The sequence below is a fragment of the Staurois parvus genome, unplaced genomic scaffold (genome assembly GCF_062004578.1).
Source record: "Staurois parvus isolate SC_StPar_1 unplaced genomic scaffold, SC_StPar_1.0 ptg000876l, whole genome shotgun sequence".
Classification (NCBI taxonomy): domain Eukaryota; kingdom Metazoa; phylum Chordata; class Amphibia; order Anura; family Ranidae; genus Staurois; species Staurois parvus.
In genome coordinates this window covers 887,757-910,268 of record NW_028318672.1, presented here as the reverse complement: position 1 = coordinate 910,268, position 22,512 = coordinate 887,757, and the positions used below count along the sequence as shown (strand labels likewise).

Below are 22,512 nucleotides of genomic sequence, written 5' to 3'. Positions count from 1 at the left end.
TGAATTTATGGACTTCCCTAGAACCTTCTGATTTGCCGGAACAACAACATTTTCTAACAACAACTAAACAAGTAATTTAATTAAGATACAACTAGACAAACTATCACCCTACACAGCTGCTAGTTATTTTTGTTCATGCAATCATGAAGTCTTAACAAACAGATTCTTGGACTTGAAAGTTCAACAGGTAGATATATTACCCAGCAGATCTTGGAGAATATTACAGGTTTCATTTTCACAAACTGATCTGTAACTGCTATTAATGTCACATACCATAAGGGATACCCTACCTACTGACAGGCCGATAGCCATTAGTATTTGAAACTGTACATTCCCATTTCCCTGAAGAGACTCCAAATGTTCACGTGGCTGTGAACATTTGGCAACTGCCCCACCTATAAAGAGCAGGTAGGTGGGGCAGCTTCCCCTTTACACTACTTCTAAATATGATCAGCTTATCACTCTTGAAGTATAACTAAAGGCAAAAGTTTTTTTTAGTTTTGGACAAAGTGGAGAAGAATTAGAACACCTATTAGATTTATGTCTGTGCCCCCATTAGGGAGATTCACTATCTCTATTTGTCCTGTTTACCATTATCATCAAAAGTGAAAGTAAAAGAATACTCCAAATTTTGGGTTGTCCCCAGAAATGCAACAGAGGGGAAATTTTCTAGTGGAGACACTAGTTCTGTAGGAATTCCCTTAATTTGCAGGGATTTCCTCTCATTTCCTTTTTTTGGGGTTAAACCCTCCCTTACTCTATCCAAAATGAAAAAAAGAAGCTTTGCCTATAGTTCTACTTTAATACTTGGAAATGGTGAGCAAGAAAGGTTAAATATTGAGGAGATTCACCCCTCTTTTAGAATTGGTGACCATCATCACCAATAAATAAAGTGATGGAAAATCCAAAATGTTATAGCTGTCTCCAGAGTAAAAGGGGAAATCGTTATATGGAGACTCCTTTTCCGAAGACAAGCGTCTATGAGGGAAACTCCCTCATTTTGGAAAATTTTCCCCAACTTTCTGTTGCATTTCTGTGACAGAAACTAAAGGGAAATTTCTCTATGGTACACAGACAGCAAGAATTACCCTACAAGGGTTTTTACCTATCCCTACTCTATCCAAAACTAAACAAAAAATGTTTTAGCTATACATGCACTTTAAGCAGAACGTAACCTTGCTATCCTTTACAGCCAAGGAAGCTGCCATCTTAGCCTCTGTCTGATCTGCAGTTGGCATGGAGCTGAACTTGTGATCAGTTATGACACCAGAGCACAAGATGCTGGGACAGTTTTTCAAGCCATGCCATGAATGTAAGGGCCTATTCACACTATATGCGGCGACAGACAGTTTACCTCCTTGTAAAATGCCTGTCACTGCAGGGACACACAAGAAGCAATTGTTTCCTATGTGTCCCATTCACACTGCAACACAGCCCAGCGCTGCGGTACAGCATACTGCAGTAATATACAGACATACTGCATTTTATCGCAGCACACTGGGCCGAATCGCACTGCAGTGCCATTCAGTGCATCACACAGTTCCCCCCACCCTTGTTTTTGTTTTGAACAAATGTTATGTGAAGTGTACAAAATGTACATTTAATTTGCAGCAATGGCCAACAGCATGATGGGCTGCGCTGCCCAACATTGCAGTGAATGCAGTGTACGCTTTTAAACTTCACATAAAGTTTGCGCAAAACAAAAAAAGGGGGCGAGCTGAATCGCATATCACACTGCCTGCTAGCGCAGCTGGCAACACAGAGTGGCTGGAGTGGTGAATAGCCTTGGTTGTTTTGTGTTGTGGTGTGAAGTCATCCTGTTTTGGGAAATAGATCAATAGTTTTAGTTTTGCTTTAATGTGTTACTAAACCCCGGACCCTGCATTCACTATATCTGGTCTCCCACAGAACACAGAACATAGAAATGCAATTATTTAAAATAATATAAACTGCTAAATACATTTTCTTATCAGCGGTTAGCGTAGTCTTGTGACTTCTATCAGTGTTCAGCAGAGCACTGGCTAAAGTTTGTAGGAGGAGTTTTCATTCTGCCCTGATTGCCCTATGAGGCTGCAGAACCCCTGATCCTCTGTCCGGACAGTGCTGATTGGCCCTGTGCTAATCACATGCACCCTCTCAAGAAAAAAAAAAACGTTATAGCTATACACCAAACTGAGCATGTGCAGCTTGCCCCCAAGGCTCTGTACTATCTGCAGTTGGATTTGGGACAGTAGAAGAAGTGGAGGGTGAGAGAAGGCAGGATCAAACATCCTTTTTACACAATGAGAATTAACCCCTTAGTGTTACTAAATCCACAACAGTAAAATCAGTCTGTATTTGCAGTAAAGCATGCTTGTTATACTCACTGTGGAACCTAAGGAGTGAATCCCCAACATTGTGTAAAAAAATCTGTTTGATCCTGACCTCTCTGCTTCTTCTCTTGTCCAAATGTCCATGTCTTATCTCCTGATAAGACAGACGGAACCGTAACCATTCTGTACATGCTCAGTTTAGTGTATATTGCTAGAGTGTTTTTTTTCCTTGGGAGAGTGCATGTGATCAGCACAGGGCCAATCAGAACTGTACAAACAGAGGTCAGGTGTTTTGCATCCTCCTAGAGCACAAAGACAACTCCTCCTATAAGCTTTAACCAGTGCTTTCCTGAACACTGATAGAAGTCACAAGACTGCTCTAACTTCTGATGAGAAAAGGTATGTAGCAGTTTATATTTACTAAAATAATTGCATTTCCATGTTCTGTGTACTGTGGGAGATCAGATATAATGAATGCAGGGTCCTGGGTTTAGTAACACTTTACGTGTAATATATAAGGAATTGCCATGTGTAAAGAATTTGAAATTATTGCTTGTTTGCATAATTCTTGGGCTTATAATATCAAAAGTATGTTGCTCTGGAAACACATAAAAAAATGTCACCACTATGTGCATGTATGATAAATAGCTGATATGTGTAAAATCATTACGACTGTATCCATAGAAACGTAAAAGGAAGCTGCCCAAGTCACATCAAAGCATACAGAGGACTATTTATCAATGTTTTCACCTCCAAATGTGTACAACTGTCACATGAGATTCTCATAGTTTTCATATTTTAGGTGAGAAATGTATGAAAGCCAATAGATGTCATGGTTAATGCCATATTACCATAAAAAGGTTGCTTTAGAGCAATGGAATGAGCACTGATATTTTTTTAACTAGGAGGATTATTCATTATTCTTATTATTATCTTTATTATTCAGGATTTATATAGTGCCAACAGTTTGCATATTGCTTTACAATATAAACTTCAAATACAATAAAACACAAGAGGGTTAGGAGGGCATTGCTCCTGAGAGCTTACATTCTATTACAGGGTCCAATGTTGGATACACCATTCTTTTGCTGACAAATTAGTTGTCTGATTTATAAAGCATATTGTTGTCACTGTTAAGATTATGTATACCTATCAAAACTATGTAAAGTATATAGCAAGTATTGTTTCTGGGAATAAAGATAAAGATAGTCACTTGATTAATGAATGGCACAACTGTACCATACCAGCAAACAAAAAGTGTCAGGTCAAATATCAGATCCTCCTTGTGATCTGCTGGACATGGGGGAGTATGAAATCTCCTTTTGTTCCTCTGCGAGTCTCTCTCCACATTGTGAGCAATATGTTATTAATTGTCAGCAGCTGCTTGCATTTGACACAGAGATCCTCATTAGTTCCTCGGGGTAGAAGTCCCCTCAGGCTAGGTTTGCGGCTGTTGGAAAGTAAATGGCACTTGGCTGCTTTGAAATTGGCAGTGAGATATTTTGGACAATTGTCTTCAGTATAATGGTAGTTCATTCAATAAGCTGAGGATCAGACATGAACAAGAGCTGTGAACAGATATAGGATGGCTTTGTCATGATTGGAAGGATTGCTACCACTTTAGCGCGGTGCAGCACCTGAAGAGCACAACAATTTCAACAAAAGCGCTATGGCTAAATAGTTATCAGTAGCAATGTTGCCTTGCAACATTGGGGTTCTGGGTCAATTTCCTACCAGGAATCATAGAGATATCTCCACTACACACCCAGGTACAGGGTGCTGAAGCAACAGGTGAATGGGCCTTAGTGTTCAAATGAAAATATGTTGCCAGTCCACCTTTATTAGGCAACATGACAAGTCATAATGCCTGATGAAGGGACCCCTGCTGGTTCTGAAACATTGCACTTTGCTATATGACATGCTGAACGAACAATGTGAATGGGCTCTGTGTTTAAGTGTCTTGAGCCATCATATGCTGTGTGCAGGCAGCTCATTTGGGTCTACAGGGATGTAGTAGCTGCATGCACAAAGTCGCTTGTCCGAAATTGACAGGTGTGCAGATGTGGGTGAGAGGCCCAGAACATAGACAGTGTTCCTTTGGGGCCACTCACCTGTGCCCGCACACCTGTCAAATTAGGACAAGCAACTGTATCCATGCAGGTTGTTGCATCCCTATAGACCTGAATGGGCTGCCTGCACGCAGAACCTGATAGCTTAAGCCACATAAACCAATGACCCATTCATGGGCATCCATGTGAATGAGGCCTTAAGATGCTCTGCTTAAATGAAGTTCATGTGATCTTTCTAAGTATGTCTGGCTCCAGATGTTCCATTTTTCTCCCACAGTCCAAAAATTTAAATGGTAGGTAAATGGACTTTCTGGTAAACATGTCCAGATGTCTGGTCTATATGACAAGGGTTGGAAGATTAGATTGCACTGTCCTTTTTGTTGACTGATATGAATGGTCTATGTATTTTAAAGCAATGCAGATGCTTTGTAGAAGTTATATGAAAAAATGAGTAAAATTAGTGAAGAATTATACTGCAGACAGACCATAAGGAGGACCCCTGAATCATGAAGATTCCATAAAACCCAAACAGAAGACAACAATGGTTACCGAGAAAAACTCAAGTAAGTTGTTATATATTATGAGGAGAGACGACTGAGTCGGTACCTTACTAAAGGCAATGTGAACAAAACACTCTAACCTTTCATTGCCCGGTCCCTAACTAGCTTCTTGAACTGATGGTATACTGCATTCTGCACAAGGAACTATTAAGCTGAAAAAAGTGTGTGTGAGTTCCAACTACCCATTATAAAACGCACAGAACCCCTACCAAATTATAAAGACAGCCCCCCCCCAAGAAAAAAAAAATATATATATATATATTTTTTTTTTTTTTTTTTAAAGCTCACCCTGCTAGCAAGTCAAAGCTTGTTTCCATGAGGGTTCAATGAGTCCTTCAAGTCACATGTATTCCTCCCATCAATCACTATACACTATGTGATTAACAAAAAATGATCACTCTTACTGTAGGTTCTCCACTAAACTTGTAAGTTGCTATAATCTCTTTTTAGCAACTAAAACTGGAGATAGGATGTGACATTGCACTCTCAATGTGCAGGGGTGTAGCTTGAGGCTGTGTTGGAGAAGGGGCTTTAATGCTAGGAGTGCGGCTTAGCACAAAGCAGGGGGGGGGGGGGGACAGGCATTAGGAGTAATGTATTAGGCAAGTTATCTGGGGAAAACACATTTAAGTACTCATGACAACTGTTGTCATGGTATAAATGGCAAAACTCCTTAAATGGGTGGAGAAGCCTTGTAATAGGATAAGTCTCTTTAAAGCTGCATACTCATTTTTGGATGGACTTGGGTTTTATTGGTCATTTACTGGCCACATTGGGGAGTCTCTGATGGGTTTCAACACCTAGCTCTTTAACTCTCTATGACTACAAACGGGAACTGGTTGTATGGTCATGACAGTCTTCACAAAGGTACATACAAAGTCGTTGTGTTACATCTGATACTTAGTTTCTGCTGTAATCTTCTTACATATGAAATGACATATGAAATCTGCACTGGTTGGACAACACTAATATCAGTATTGAACCTTAAAGTCAGTCATTGCTCTGACCTGACCAGAAAGCAAGGCAATTTACAACGCTGTTCTGGACAGGGTTCAAGCAGCTGGGCAACTTTATTACTGAGAGGCTGATTTGACTGGCCTCTGCATTAAGTGTAACTAAGTCAGACGACCACACAGAAAAGTCCTTGCTGGTCAATAAAGGTACTAGTAGACACCTTGCAGTATCTGCCTTCAGTCTTGACTATTACATTTAAAACCGACTTTTGGATTCATTTTAAGGTTACCATGTTTATCATTTTGCAGTGTCTTCTTTGGCAATGGAAGTCCTCCAGGTCCTTGTGGTTCACATTACTCCTTCTGTAGCTGCTGTGTTCTCTGTAGGTCTCGAGATGGGGATTGTTTTTGTTGGCTGCAAGAACAATTGAGTACTGTCCATGATATTTTTTTAATTTACAACATCCAATTTTTCAGGACAAGCTTTGAGGTATGTGCCCTGCTTCAATGCCCAAGCAGTACTAAGTACTAAGTATTGGAACTGCCTTGGCCTTGAAAATGGGGACATACCCTAAAGGTTTGTCCAAACAAATTGGAAGTTAGTGCAAACAAAAAAAAACATATCATGGACAGTAATCAGTTTTTCTTGTTGCAAGTGTACTAATACGGCTACAATTGCCTCTAGCATGTTCTGATAAGCAATTGAATCACCACACAAATATAAATTCTCTGAAGATTGTGAACCGCATCAAGCTCAATCCCGCTAATGTAATCATCACAATATTGATGGACATGTCGATATAAATATAACCATCATATGTAAAAAAATGGAAAATGAGTGATTGAATATATTACTATGTCAGTCATTCTTTTATGACATAAGATGTTTTGATGATTGTTGTACAAATTAGATCTATTTTGGAATTTTATTATGGTTGTAGTGCCTAAAAATGTGGGACATTGGCACTTGTTCAACTTGTATATTTGAACAAGTGCCAATATCCCAATGAATTATACACAATACAAAAACCTAAAAACAGTCACTTCTTGTTAATATGAGGATTCTCATTTTTCAGGTACTTCTATGGCAATGGTTTTCTAGGGAAGAATCTGTTGCCCTGGTTTATTTTCCTACCTTGTCGATTTTGCTTTGCACAAGATAAGCCAACATTAGGGGTGTCCTTCTAAACTCCCCTTTTATACTTTATAAACATAGACATGCATGATTGAGTGATTCCAGCATGCATCCTTCAGTGCTCAGATAGTACCTGCATAGCTATTATCTAAAATTCCATAGGCATCATTAAAGGAGGTTGTCACCCTTGCAATGGGGTGTGGGTCGTTATTTATTTATTTCAGGTACTTATATAGCACCATCAATTTATGCAGTGCTTTACATATATATATATTGTACATTCACATCAGTCCCTAACCCTCAAGGGGTGTACAAGCTAAGGTCCCTAACTTACATTCATACATACACATACTAGGGCCAATTTGGACAGGATCCAATTAACCTACCAGCATGTCTTTAGCGTGTGGGAGGAAGCTAGAGCACCCGGAGGAAACCCATGCAGGCACAGGGAGAACATGCAAACTCCAGGCAGTTGGTGCCGTGGCTGGGATTCGAACCAACGACCCGAGTACTGCCAGGCGGAAGTTCTAACCATTTAGCCACTGTGCTGCCCAAAGTCATGCTGCAGATGTTCACCTGTTTGTAAATAATTATTTCAGGACTCAAAATCATCAGTCCCTAGCAACAGAATTTCAGTATTAGTCTGCAGTACTTGCAAATACCTAACTAGCAAAAAAAAAAATTCAAAGTGACTATCTTTGAAGATGGTTCCGCTTTAAGGCTAATATAGCAGGAAGCCAATAAATAATCCCTATGTAATCTTCCATCACTGCATAATTCTTGGCTGCAATGAACAAACATATGAGGGCATGATACAGTTTTTAGCAAATGTAGCTGAACCAGAAATCATTGAAAATACTGTTTTTATGATAAAAATGATTCGGTCAGTGACAGAGACAAAAAATAATAATGGTTTTGCTGCAACTCAGCGAGTTTTCAAGAGCAAGCTTCACAACCCAGAGCAACACCAAATGTGACCTGATTTTCAAAATCACTGTCTTTGTTCTTCCGATTATTAGCGAAAACAGCAAAAAGAAAAAAACTTAAAAGAGAAAAACCTTGAAGAAATGATAATTTGATGGGCCAATAATGGATGTGGTTTTTAATTCATGAAGTTTTTTCATTAACTATTCAATATAAAATATTCAGAGCAATGTCTACCATATGCTAGAAGTGTGAAGTATCATTAACATACGCGGGTTTAAAAATGTGTCAAGGAAAGTTACACAGCCTAATATTGAACCCCCTGCTGACATCACATGGTGGTTGAGAAATACAGGTGATAAACAGATCCTATTTCTTCTTTTATCTTATTTACCTTTTCAACAATTATATTTCCAGGAAAAATAAACAAAAGGCCCCAAATACATACCTGAATCCATGGTCTTGTGAGACATCAGATCCAGATACCCGCATCGCTGCCCAGTGATGTGGACACTTCCCATTGGCTGTCCCTAAGTGGGGTCATCACATATCCTCAAAAGACTCCTTTGCCAGAGTGATGTCATGAATAGGGATGGCAACAAGATGAGTTTAAAGTGTATTTCCACTTTTGCAGCCAAATTGGTTATATTTGTTGCATGTTTTCATTCACATTAAATAACTAAAAAAAGATTGATGCTTTGATTTTTACATGCTTAAAAAAATTTGTCTAGTATGTAGTTTTAGGAAGGGGGCTAGGGAGTTAATGTCTACCATAAACAACTCTCATTGTATTGTGCTGGCAGATCTTCTTTATTAGTTGTAAACTGGATGTGCACACTGTCTGTCCTAACAGAGGGTTAAAGATCTTAAGGCTTGGGTGGTACATTGTGCATACCTTAGTCAGTTCCCTAATTGTACATTGGAAGCTGTTCTGAACAATACAATCTGTCTACTGAGTATTAGGTGTAAGGAAAATGTGTTTTTTTGGAAATCCCCATTTTTCCTTACATTAGGTATGAACCTGCTCCAAAGAAACAACTAGACAGGTAAGAATTCTAAAATGAAATGCATTCAAATTATTTTTGGTTATTCTGTATAAATGGGAACACATGAACTACATATTGTGGAGTTACTCAAATGTGACTGCAAAAGTGGAAATACACTTTAAAACCTTTATATTTTGAAATAACTGGTGGAAAAAATGTATGCACTCGGTAGGAAGTTGCAGTTAGTCTTCCTGCCTGTAGGTAGCTCTGTGCCATCATTACATGGGAGGGGGAGACTCATAAAAGAACTGAACCCTTAGAGTTTCCATATAAGTTCCTCGAGAGGAGATGTGGCCTAGTTGGACAATTAACTTTAAAGAGACTTTGGCGGCCATGTTGTGTGAGGAAGCCTTTTAAATAAGGGAACCCACCTCTCTTTGGCACGCTTCTGGTGAGTGGATGGTCAGGGACAGAAATCCACTTGTAAGGGAGAGTGCAAAGCATTGGGAAAAGTTACTGAGGATTAGAGATAGTTCAGAGTAGGCTCCTGGGACATTATGGATGTTCTAGTGTGTGGAGTGTAGATGTGGAGCCAGTGGAAAGTGCTGCTAGCTGAAGCCATCTTTTGGTAACCCGTTTTTTTGTCTGCAGAGCTTTACAGGTTTATACCACTGAGCATATACTGCTTACCTCTATATATCTGTGCTAAAGACTGTAGCTTGTCTGTATCGCACAATAATTAAGAATGATGTAAAGAACTATGCATTATATGCAGTGCGTGGCTGGTTAATCCCAACGTAAGGTACTTAAGAAAAGCACTCCCCCAACACTTGGCATAGTCCACAGGATAGGGTATATGACTTCTGTAGAAGACCTGTCGGCCTCACCAGTTGGAGCAGGGCTCAGACGTGGAATGAGGAAGTGTGTGCAGCATACAAAAGTATTGATATTGTTCTGCCGTGTGAACATGCTATGATGAAGATGAAGTTGTGCCTCACTTGTTGCTATGTGTGAAGTACTGGCCATTATGTACTCTTGGAGGTAAGTTGCTGTGGAGGCGCTAAGGCCCTGGTTATCCTGCTGCTTCATAGCAACACTGCAGTGAGCATTGGTTTGTGGGTGGCTCCATGGAAAGGCTTTGCTACTTGCCACAATTTGGTAAGCAAAACTCTTGTGCTTGTATTCTCCAGTTATGGAAAGTAAACAGCTTATATTGCACCTTGGTGCACTGCCTTCCATCATAAGGTACACCATGACCAGGATAGCCCTTGTGAGTGGCGAACACCTTGATAGTGGAAGAACACTGTCTGGTAAAAGGTTGGAAGCTCGCAGGATTCTATAAAGTCATGGAAGACAATACACCTAGCTTCTCCTGATTCTGTGTCCTATGCTGAGAGCAGATGGTGAATGGGTTCCCCCAAAGCCATCAGAGTTGAGCCCATCCGTGGGGAGGCAGTGGAGGATAATTGAGAGAAATCCAGTCTGATACATCTGTGGAGAGTTGGTTGTGGTAGGAAGGTGGTGACAAAGCCCCAGATTCTATCACTGCAACTGTGTGGTAGGAACAAGTCAGAAGCTTGTGGATGCGGCTGAGTCACAGTCAGAGACTGCCTAGGTTCTCCAGGCTGCCTTGAGTCCATTGAGAGAGCTCCACTGGCCAAAAAGGGCAAAGAATAGCATTTTACCATAAGGTTCCTAACCCTATGGTGGGCATGTGTGCCCTAGTAGCAATGGAGGAGGAGCTGGTAGGACTTGTATTAGTACTGTACGGGTATATGGAAGCAGAGCTGGCTGCTACAATGGGGAGAGCTGGTACTTACACTTAGCCACTGTCATCTTCTTGGCAACCTAGGTTTTAGATTCCCCTTAAGTTAAGATTAAAAAACATAGCCATCAGGGCAAATAAAGAGTGTGACTCTCCCCATCCAGGGACACAGACAGCAATAAAAGCTGACTGAGGTTCCAACCCTTCCATACTCTATCTATACGTTGAAGTCATATTTTAGTTTGTCATGCCTCATGTGACCGCTATCACTTAAACAGACCCTCAGCCTTGCATTGAAGATGCTAGGGGTGAAGCACAGTTCAGCTTTTCTAAAATACCATATTGATGCAAGGTCTCTTGGTTGGAGACTCCACAGGTACCCAAGAAGATTGCCATGACAACTCACTCTAAAATCAAGGGTATCACCTGTTTTTAACCCTTCTCACTTTCCTATATTATATACAAAATGCCTGATTCATTTTATGCAGAAGAGACCAGACCCAGCCTTTTTCCCTGCATAGTTGCCAAGTGATCTCTATACAGCAGAACAGTTCTGATATGTTCATATGAGCACAAATTACGTAAATGATGCATTTTTACAGTTTTGGCTACAGTTTCTAAAAGGCTGACCACAATTACACATGGGCATGGTCTTTTGTTGTAGATGCTTTTTTGTTCCTTACATGTAGATGAAATACAATACTACTGTAATTCTCAGTATCTGTTCCAATTCTGTATTTGTGAAGCACTGTTCTGTTTTCTGGGTGTGATTCTGAGTATCTTTTCTTGTTCCAAATATATGGACTCTGCACATTATCACTTCCTTTGTTTTGCATGCTAAGTTTAATTCTCAGTAACTGATGTTTCCTCTGCATGGACAGAGGAAACATCAGTGTCTGGAACCTCTTCTTTTGTGTTCTGGAACTTTTATTTGCTAATTGTACAGCACAGTTTTAAGACCACTCAGTATCTCATATAACTATAGTATGAGTACTCTACTTTCTAGTGATGTCCTCATCTCAAGTAGTTTCAAACCTACCTCTTCCCCTCTAGAGCAGGTCCCTTCATTTTTACCTTGGATCAGAAGTACGAGGTGTGACAATTTAATTCCTGGAATGGACTGTAAAAAATGCGTTTGCTTACCAATAAATTAGTCACTAGTGGCTGTTGTCACTTTCAAAATAGTCCTCTTGTGAAGCAATCCAAAAACCAGTATATATATATATATATATACACACTATATTGCCAAACGTATTGGGACGCCTGCCTTTACACGCACATGAACTTTAATGGCATCTCAGTCTTAGTCCATAGGGTCCACTATTGAGTTGGCCCACCCTTTGCAGCTATAACAGCTTCAACTCTTCTGGGAAGGCTGCCCACAAGGTTTAGGAGTGTGTCTTTAGGAATGTTTGACCATTCTTCCAGAAGCGCATTTGTCAGGTCAGGCACTGATGTCGGATGAGAAGGCCTGGCTCGCAATCTCTGCTCTAATTCATCCCAAAGGTGTTCCATCGGGTTGAGGCCAGGACTCTGTGCAGGCCAGTCAAATTCCTCCACCCCAAACTCACTCATCCATGTCTTTATGGACCTTTCTTTGTGCACTGGTGCTCAGTCAAGTTGGAACAGGAAGGTGCCATCCCCAAACTGTTCCCACAAAGTTGGGAGCATGAAATTGTCCAAAATGTCTTGGTATGCTGACGTCTTAAGAGTTCCCTTCACTGGAACTAAGGGGCCAAGCCCAACCCCTGAAAGACAACCCCACACCATAATCCCCCCTCCAGCAAACTTTACACTTGGCACAATGCAGTCAAGCAGGTACTGTTCTCCTGGCAACAGCCAAACCCAGACACATCCATCAGACTGCCAGACAGAGAAGTGTGATTGGTCACTCCAGAGAACATGTCTCCACTGCTCTAGAGTCCAGTGATGCCATTTGTTTGGACCACGTGGCATGCTTGACCATCTCTTTAATACATGGGATTTGTATCTCTTCCTATTCTCTTTTTGGAGTAATGGTTTATGACCATAAGACTGGAACCATCCTTATGTAATTAGTGATCTAATTAGTGATTTTCTCTCATTTAAGTTTGTTACATCTCCTGTTTGTTATGTCACTTATGAAGTGACACACTTTTCTAGATGAAACGTCACTGCTGGAAACATTCCTAAAATTAATTTTCCAGAACGCTGTGCAGTATCTTTGTCGCTGTGCAGTGGATATCCGGAATGTCATCAAATCTGTGTCCTTTTAAGGCATTTTTTAAATTTTGGAAACAGCTAAAGGTCGAGGGGTTCTAAGTCAGAGGAATAAGGTGATTGGTCAAGTTTTGTAATGGATTTCTGGTCCCAGAATTCTCGCACACTGAAGGCATCATGTGCAGAAGCATTGTCATGGTGGAGAATCCACTTGTCAGGCCAGTTCCAGCCTTTTCCTCCAAACAGATTTCTGTAACCTTTCCATTTACCACATTTGCATCTATCCTTTGCGTGTTTGGCTTCCCATTTTTTCCATCATTGTGAACATCTTACCACCCCTCCTTAAACTGCCTATGCCATTCAAAAACACTTTCGTAGTTTTCACGCCAGCATTATTACGCCTCTCCAGATTTCTGTCACTCATTTTCCACCAACAGCGCACTGCACACACGTGTTATTTCTATTACTACTCCGTAAAGACTGAGTCAACTGGTCTGTGACCCAGGCGAGTGCAAGTTAGAACATGTCAGAACATGCTCGAGTGTGAATGGCTGTGTGACTCCCCACCATAGTGCTACTCCATGGGAATTCTGGGAATTAAATGGTCACACCTTGTACATGTCCCAAGAGTCATTTCCCTACACACAGTGGGTTTACTTACTAAAGCTGGAGACTGAAAAATCAAATTCACTTCTGCATATAAACCAATCAGCTTCTAGCCTCAGCTTTTTCAATTAAGCTTTGGCAATAAAACCTTGAAGCTGATTGGTTTCTATGCAGAAGTGAACCTGATTTTCACACTCCAGCTTTAGTAAAAAAAAACCCAGTGTGTTGGCATGCTCTTGGGAGTCAAGACAGTAGCTAGTTTGCTATGAAATAAATCAATGTATCTGTGTGCAGTTTAAAACCAAGGCAGAGTATTGTAGTCCAGTAGGAAAGACTGACAACACTGCTTTGAATTTCAGTTCAGCAAAGGCTCTGGGTTGTCAGCCAACAACAGCAAGTTAGAAGCTTATTGGATTTCTAGCAGATCAACAGGTATTCATCTGTACTTGCAGAGTTTTAAAGGGATTTATTTTTAATATTTTGCCATTTCATGTACTTTAACATCTGCTGGTAAGTGAAGTTTTCCTTTAAAATCTGGCAGAGAAAAAAATACATTCAACAAGATAATCTGAATGCAGAAGTTTGTTCGAATGCACACATTATCCGTTGTATCACACACAAGCAGCTAAGCATCTTATTTTTAATATTTTATTCTCCAGGAAAGCCACAATATAGGTGGCTTTTTTTCTCAGTCTATAATTAACTTAGTGTGCCACAGGGCAGTATTAATAACTGCAGATAAAGAACTTTGCCGTAACATTTTACTGCAAATAGTAAAACAAAACACAAAAAAAGAGAATGTAATTTAAGCCGGAAAACATATAAAGTGAAATAATCAAGATGAAATGGCCTATCTTGCCTAGAACAGAAATACCCGTTAAAAGATACAGTAGCGGAGGAATATTAGCCAGCTTTGCAGTGATTACCAACCCATGCTCCAAATTCACTATAAAATGAAAATCAATATTTCCACAAGTTCCTGCAACATAAAAGATAACCTTCATTGATTTTTCTAGACTTAGACTTCGATGATAACATCTAATATAAATTTTCAGCCACGAGGATTTGGATCAGAGCTCGAGCGATAAGTCTTGCACATCCTTTAAGAGGTGATTTTTTTTTTAAAGTGCACATTCATACTATTTATAATTTGCCTTGTATAAGAGAAAAAAAAGCTGGTCTGAGGTTTTATCAGCCATCTCTTCTAATTTTTATTACTAGGTAGCTAAAGCCAGTTCCAGATAATTTAGGAATTTCAGTGGAATTGTGATAGGGAGAATGGTGCAGCAGTGGACGGCTGTAGGAAGCAGAAAAAAAAAATATAAAAAAAAAAGTGCTAACCGGTAATAGCCTCCATGGCTTCGCTGATTAAATGCTGCCATAGATGAAAGGCCTGCCATCGCTGCAATAAATTAACCAATCACACAAATCCCAACTCACTGCTAATCCTTCCTTGATACCCTGATCCTCTGATCAGCTCAAGGAGGTAAAGAGACTGTTGGTTCTCTAACCCCAGCATTTCATGTGTACAACCAGCTAATGATATCTTGCTGACCAGTTCAATGGCATGCTGTAGCTTTCCCATTATTTGCTGTTCTATGGGGAAAAAAAGAAAGGAATGTGATAATTTTTTTTGCTTTTGTTCATGTTGAAATTTTGCACTTCAAGCTTTCCTTTTAGGCAAGCTCACTTTGTCATTTAGCATTACAGACCCTTATTTACAACACAGATCTTGTATGTATTTCGTGGCAATTTTTACATTTTATTTTCAACCTGCATTGGAATTTTGTTTGGGGTCCTTTAAATATATTCAATTGTTTTTTGGGACTTTGTCAATATATAAAGTTGCTGACAGGTGGGAAGTGGGAGAACTCAAGAGACACTGCACAGCACTAAAAAGCACTGCATGCACTACTTTTGGAAACTCACTGCAAACGGACCAAATGCCACTTTTGTACCATGCAATCCAGTGCAGGCAAATGTACTGTATTTGTCACCTGTGTTTGTGGTGTCGTTAACTTAACATTGACACCCACTGCAGATGGCAGCTGCAGTGTGTTTTGAACATGGTGTGGGAAATGCACATAGAACATGCGTTTCCCACACTACATTGTGGTGTTAACAGGGCCTAAGAGAAAATGTTTCAGATGGTTGTACACCATCTAAATAAACTAATGTACAAAGTATATCCTTCTATAGTGTGCATGTGCCTCTATCTAAAGCACATAATGTGATTGCTTTCTCTCCTCTCATTCCTCTGCATGAGATTCAGTCATTTCTGACAGTCTATGTTGAAGCCAGGCAATCCTGAAAGACGTAGGACAATGTCTTAGGCGTTTTGAGGGCAACCCTCTTCCTCAGAGCCCTCAGGGCTCTGAGAAAGAGGGCAGCCCTCAAAGTGCATAAGCTATTGTCCTGGTTTTTGGATGGCACCTTTCAGGTGTCTGAGGATCCACTGGGTCTTATCGATCTCTGTACCAAGTGGTTGTAAGCTGATATGTGATTTCTCATACATTGTTTTTGAGTATGATTTTACCATTATTTAATAAACTTACCTTGGGATAATCCACTACACTGGTGTGCTCTGTTTGTCTCTTTACAGATGGTATCTGGACTACCCCAATCATTTGTGAGAGCAGCAACGTTTAACTTACCTGGTGGTCCGTTCATAAAATATACAGTGCTATATATACATACAGAGAGAGAGAGTGTGTGTACATATATATATATATATCTTCGCTCCTCACAAGACCTCCTACTTTCTAGCTCCCTGGTCTCCACCTCCCACGCCCGACTGCAGGACTTCTCCAGGACTTCCCCCATCCTCTGGAACTCACTACCCCAATCCATCAGACTGTCACCTACCCTCCTCACCTTTAGGCGCACCCTGAAAACCCATCTCTTCAGGCAAGCCTACCCCGCCCTCACCTAACAGCCGATCTCCTCCACTCCTCCCACCACTCCATCCCCCACAGCCACTTCCTCCTGTACCACTATCCCCTCCCTCCTAGATTGTACGCTCGAAAGAGCAGGGCCCTTGAATCCCTCGTGTTTTGTTTTGTTACTGTATTATCTCATGTACTGTCCCCCACTATAATGTACAGCGCTGAGCAAACCTTTTTAGCACTATATAAATACTGTATAATAATAATAATAATATATATGTACTGTCCCTGGTCACTCATGCGCAGGACATTTCAACATTTTCATTTGAATCTTGAAAGACTACCTCACCCTCTCTCCACCACACAAAAGGTGATTGACAACATCAGCTGTGCATGTTTCTCTCTGAAACGGTGTATAGGTGGTGGGTCCATTCCCTCCACTCAGGTCTCAGGTTACACTCAGCTCCTTGCTCTATGCTGTACAGTATTTGACATGAGATCCCTGTTCCCTTTCTTCAGCAGCTAATGAATGATATGTATAACGCATGCTTTAGAAGGCTGTGGAGGTGACAGGGATGCAGATAAACAGGCTCAACTTATTTAGGAGGATTTGTTTTATCTCTGTGTATCTCCTGAGGATATTCAATACACTGGGCATATGTAAGGTTTTACAACCACTTGAGAAGTTTGAGAATATTAAAAAAAAATTATATTCACCTAGATGACAGCAGTATGAATCCCAGCTGAGGATGTCCCCTGCTGATTCTAAGAACTGAGCGATCAGAGACCACTGATCTTTCTCTCTGTTCTCAGTTTTCAGTGAGCAGAGAGCCAGTGAATGTTGGCTCTCAGCTCTGGCCCTCCAGTGCTCCAGTGAGGAAGAGGCGGGCTTGGCTGGCTCAGGCTCTCAGCAGCTCGCTGAGAGGCTGAGTCAGCTACCTGTCCAGGCATCTGGGTGGATCCCAAATTTAAAATCTTTCCTGAGCCTGGACTGGCTGAGTGACGTCAACCATCAGTGGGTTTTACAGGACAACAACGGGTCACTGGAGTGCAGAACAAACTGCACTCCTGTGATCCCCAAGAGAAGTATAGCTAAAATAGCTTTGGATATACTTCTCCTTTAAGGTTTTATTGATTAGGGATTCAGTTATACCTTCTTTACCCCTCATTTACCCCCGATCTGCCTCTTTCTGTCCCTGCTGTTGGCCTAATTTTATGTGATAGAAATCATATAAACTGAATAAAAAAGAAGTATCACATAGAAGAAATGTGATCAAACTACTGAATCCATGTCAGGTTTTTATTGCTGCATGTGTCCCATGTGTCCCATATGTCCCATGTCCTGGTGATTGTTGATACTGAGTCAGAAAATCGGGGGAAATAAAAAAGTTTACAGTGGTCCCCCGAACAAGAGGTGGCTTAATGCTCTTTCAAATGGGTGCCCACCTAAACTGCCGGGCAGGGCTGTAAACATGCTGCTGCTGTGATGCTGTTGCTTCGCGGATGTGGCATTTTTAACTTGGTGTTAAGCGTTTGGCAAGTGGCACCACTTGTTAAACTCACCCCTTGAGTTTAATGGGGCAGCACCACAACCACATGCAGCATTACAGGGTTATGCCAGAGAGGAGGAGATATAACACCTCTTCATCACCTGTCAAATGCCCTTTGAAAAGCAATACGAATGAGGATCACTTTTTTTAGGGCACTGCAACTGTGACAGAGCCCTTAGAGCTGGGAGATGCTGTTGCCTGCAGGATCTACATGTAAGAAACTACAACCGATTCACAAATGTATGCATTAAAAGACTAACTGGCATTGTAACATTATATCTGTGCTTCAGTTTTCTATTTAGCTGCTTGGCTAGAGCTACCCTTTAGATTCATTAAAAATACTTGTCTAATATTTGGAACCTTCCTCCTTTACTTCCTTTTTTTTTCCAGAAAGTTCATGCTAGGTATTTGAATTTCTATATCCAAGTTAATATCGTGTGCATGGAGGTGTAACACCTAATATGACCTCCCCCCAGGCGAATTGGCTCACCAATGGAATGGGCACAGAATCATCCAAACGGTAAGCGACTAAACACAAGGGGATTAATTAGAAAAAAGATAGCAAAAACACAATCCACTGCTTGAAAAAGCTCCTAGGCCAAGGTTTCAGAGCAGCAAAATGCTCTCTTGGTAGCACAGTTATCCAAGATGAACAGATGTTAAAACAGTCAAGAGACGTGGTCGAAGAAAGTTTATTCAGCAGAATTGCTTGCTGGAAAATGTAAAACAATTTACTTGTCAACTCTGAATGTCTGCACTTCCCACTGCTCTGTTTTCTTCTTCTTGACATTTTTTATGTCGCATCTGTTTGCTGTCATTTCAAAGTTTAACTTATCAATGGAAATTTGAAAAAACATACAAAGATCCATAGCCTGGGTAGGTTTGATATTGAATGTTGGACATTCTCAGACTAGATTTTTTTTTTGTAGTAGTAGTAGTACCTACTGTTTAGTTCCCGTATTTATTTATGTTCATTCATTTGAGCTTTGGTGCTGGAGAAGGATTCTATGTGTGCCGTGGACAACCCATAGAACCAATAGATTGATTTTGGAAGGGATCAAACCAGCTATGTCACTAGAAGTCCATATGATAAAGTTGCAACTGTCTAATTTTGGTCACACTATCATACGGGAGAAGGAAATAATGTTTGGGCAGATCGAAGGAGCCAGGCAAAGAGGGAGACCAACTACTAGGAGGTTGAACACATTGACTACAGCTGTGGGGACGACTCTGGAGGATCTCACAAGACTAGCACTTCTTTTATCTTTTTATGAAATTGCTTGGACTTGGAATCGAGTTGATGGCAGTTGATAATAATAATACATAGCACGCAGTACTTTACAAAGCGCATAAAAACATTCATACCATTTAGATTGTAAGCCCCACGAGCAGGGCCCTCACATTCCTTCTGTACTGAAATGTATTGTAATTGTACTGTCTCCCTTATATTGTAAAGCGCTGAGCAAACTGTTGGCGCTATATAAATCCTGTATAATAATAACAATAATAATTCATACCAGTCCCTGCCCTGGAGGAGCTCATCATCCAATGTCCATACCTGAGTCTTACACTCACCAGGGTCGGTTTAGTCAGCAGCCAATTAACCTACAAGGAAATATTTTGGAAGGAAACTTAAGGACAAGGGCACCCAGAGGAAACCCACACAAATAAAACATAAATAAATACCTTCCATGTAGATAGTTTCTCTGGTAGGGACTAATTTTCCAACCTCAGCATTTTGGAGCAAACAACCAGTCTACTGGCACCTTAACCACTTGACCTCCAGAATGTTCATGACAAAGGCACTTTTTGCTATAGAGCATTGTGCTACTTTAACTGGCAACTTCTTTGTCATCCAACACTGTACCCAAATGAAATTTCTATCATTTTGTTCCACACCATTAGGGCTTTCTTTTGAAGGTATTGGATCACCACTGGGTTTTTTTTATTTTTTATTATATAAATGAAAATTTTTAAAAAACCAAAAACATTTTTTATTTTTTGTTATAAAACATATCCAATAAAATCAAATGTCTTCACAGATTTAGGTCAGATGTATTCTGCTACATGTCTTTGGTAAAAAAAAAAAAAATCCCCATAGGTGTATGTTAATTGGTTTGTGTAAAAGTTATAGAGTCTACAAACTATAGTATATATATTTGAACATTGATCAATCCTTATGGCCAGTCTCATTTCAGGAGGCCCTAAAATGCCAGGACAGTACAAATACCCCCTAACTGACCCCATTTTGGAAAGCAAACAGTCTGAGGTATTTAGTAAGGGGCATAGCGAGTTTTAAGAAGTTGCACTTTTTTGTCACAATTTTTTAGAAAATGAAGAAATTAAATGATTTTTTTGTTTTACTTACTCTCATCAGTGCAGTACAGCCTCATCATATGGCTGGGGTGGTGGCGATTAGAGATACTGACAGCTGACAGTATGTAAAAAAATAATAAATAATTATTATTCAATTTTTTGAACTTTGTTTAAACTTTTTTTTACAATTGTTTTGCATACTTTCACCACAGTAGTTCACTGTACTACTGTGGGGGTGTCAGGAATGGACTCGCCACTGGTGGTGGGACTCACCTGCCTTGTGGGCTGCAGTACCAGTGCTGGCCAGCGGGTGCTCTCAGCAGCCAGAATCTCACTCCTGCAATCAAGCCATCACCTGAGGCTGATTGCAGGAGGTGTATTTAAGCAATGGCCAGACCTGCAGTCAGTGCCTTGGTGTTGTTTCCCATGAGCCCCTGTACCTGGTATCCTGTGTTCCTGCATATCTGCCTATCCGATTTGTTGCTGACCCTGCTTTGATCCTGACCTCTGCTGACTTCTCCTGCCCTGATCCCTGGCCTGTCTGACTTCTCTTGGATACCCTCATTGGATCTGATCTCCTGTTACTGACCCGGCGAGTGACCCGAATATTCTGTGCCTGCTGCCTTGTACCGCGCTGTCCCCACCGTTACCGACCCAGCCTGTCTGACTACGCTTCTGCTCAGCCATCCATCCATCCGTCCTGCATGGACCCATCCGCCTCTTCACGTCAGGCTCTCCTCCAGAATATACCTCCGGCGGATCCCTCTACCACGGGTGGGTGTACTCAGGGGCTGCGACTTGGTCTCTGTCTGCTCCAGGTCCATCCCCACCATCAGGGGCCCTGGTGAACAAGCAGACTGGGACTTAGACTCCGCACTCTGGGGAATCCTATTCCGTGGGTTGCTAGAGGTACCGCCAGAAGGTGCATTACAGACCCATACGGCCTGCCTGACCATTCCACCTCTCCAGCCCTGACCACGACTGTGTTCCCACACATTTCTGGTCATACCCAGATCCCTGACAGGGGGTGGGGGATCAATGATTTTTTTTTTCTACACTGTTATTGATTATAACAGTGATGATCACTGTTATAAGCTATAGTTTTACTTGTCATGAATGGCTCTCCATTCATGACAGCTTGCTTACAGTTGACATGCTACGATTGGCTACAGATAATCACATGGTACAGGGTGCCAGGTACCATGTGATAGCTGTGGGCCAATCACAGCATCACAAGCTGTTCATGATTTAAAGCCATTCATGACAGTTTACTTACATAATATCATGTGATCACTATGATTGGTCAGAGCAATCACATGATACCCCAACCAATTCACAGCAGCTGGGTACTAGGCATTGTGATCATGCCACTAGTACGTATGTGCCAGACGACGTACCAGTATGTTACCATCGCTTCTTGGCCTTTTGGCTAAGATCAAGTGTAGTATCTGTTCTTATCAGTGTCCAGTGGGGGTGCTCCCGACCATTCTAGCTTTGCGGGGATGGTTGTTGTATAGTACCCTCACTGGTATGATGGGGGTCCGGAAGGCTGGACCGGAGGGACAGAAACCAGGGAGCGCCACGATTCGCTCTGGGGCCTTGGGAGTAATTCCTCTGGGAAAGCTGGAAAGACCCAGTACCTCCTGATTCGGACAGATCTACCTTGGTCTGGCCAGGGGCTGAGGACGCAAAAAGTCCGCAAACTCAGTGCCCCCTGGGGAAGATGCTCTCAGGGGTGTCACTAGTAACACTTGGGTGTGGGACCCCACGGTGTGAAGATGACACATGGCCACTGTTTTTCACCTCTTTTTGCACAGCGCCCTAAGGACCAGGTCTTTTGGCTAAGTCCAGGGCAATTTTTGCTACGGGCCTCAGGGCCTGGTCTGTGCACAATTTGGCACGGTACCACTTTTTTTATTTTCTATTTATTTAATTTATTTCATGTGTGTGTTTTTCACGGATGGAGGGTGTGGGTCCTCGGGCCTACCCTGAAGTCTAGGGGGAGGATGTGTGGCCTTTTGGTTCCTTCCTCCCCTGATCCCTAGGGGGCTTTCTCTTCGGGAGAGCCCCCTTGCCTAGTACTGGATGTCCGGCTTCGGCTGGGCATAAGGAACGGTGGTCCACCAGGCCTTTTGGCCAGGAGGACCAAATGGGAACCTTGTCCCTGTCAGGAGCTTCGTGCCCCGGGGGATCAGGGTAACGGTTCAACCCCTCCGGGGGTAGGACAAACACACCCCTAAGTGCACTTTTTC

General features: G+C 41.5%; 1 protein-coding gene and 1 pseudogene across 2 annotated transcripts in view; one reads left to right on the top strand and one right to left on the bottom strand.

The window, feature by feature from the left end:
* ZFPM2 (zinc finger protein, FOG family member 2) overlaps window positions 1–22,512 on the bottom strand; it is a 542,561-nt gene that overhangs the window by 224,734 nt on the left and 295,315 nt on the right. The window lies entirely within an intron of this gene.
* LOC149443101 (U2 spliceosomal RNA) lies at window positions 21,670–21,785 on the top strand (annotated as a pseudogene).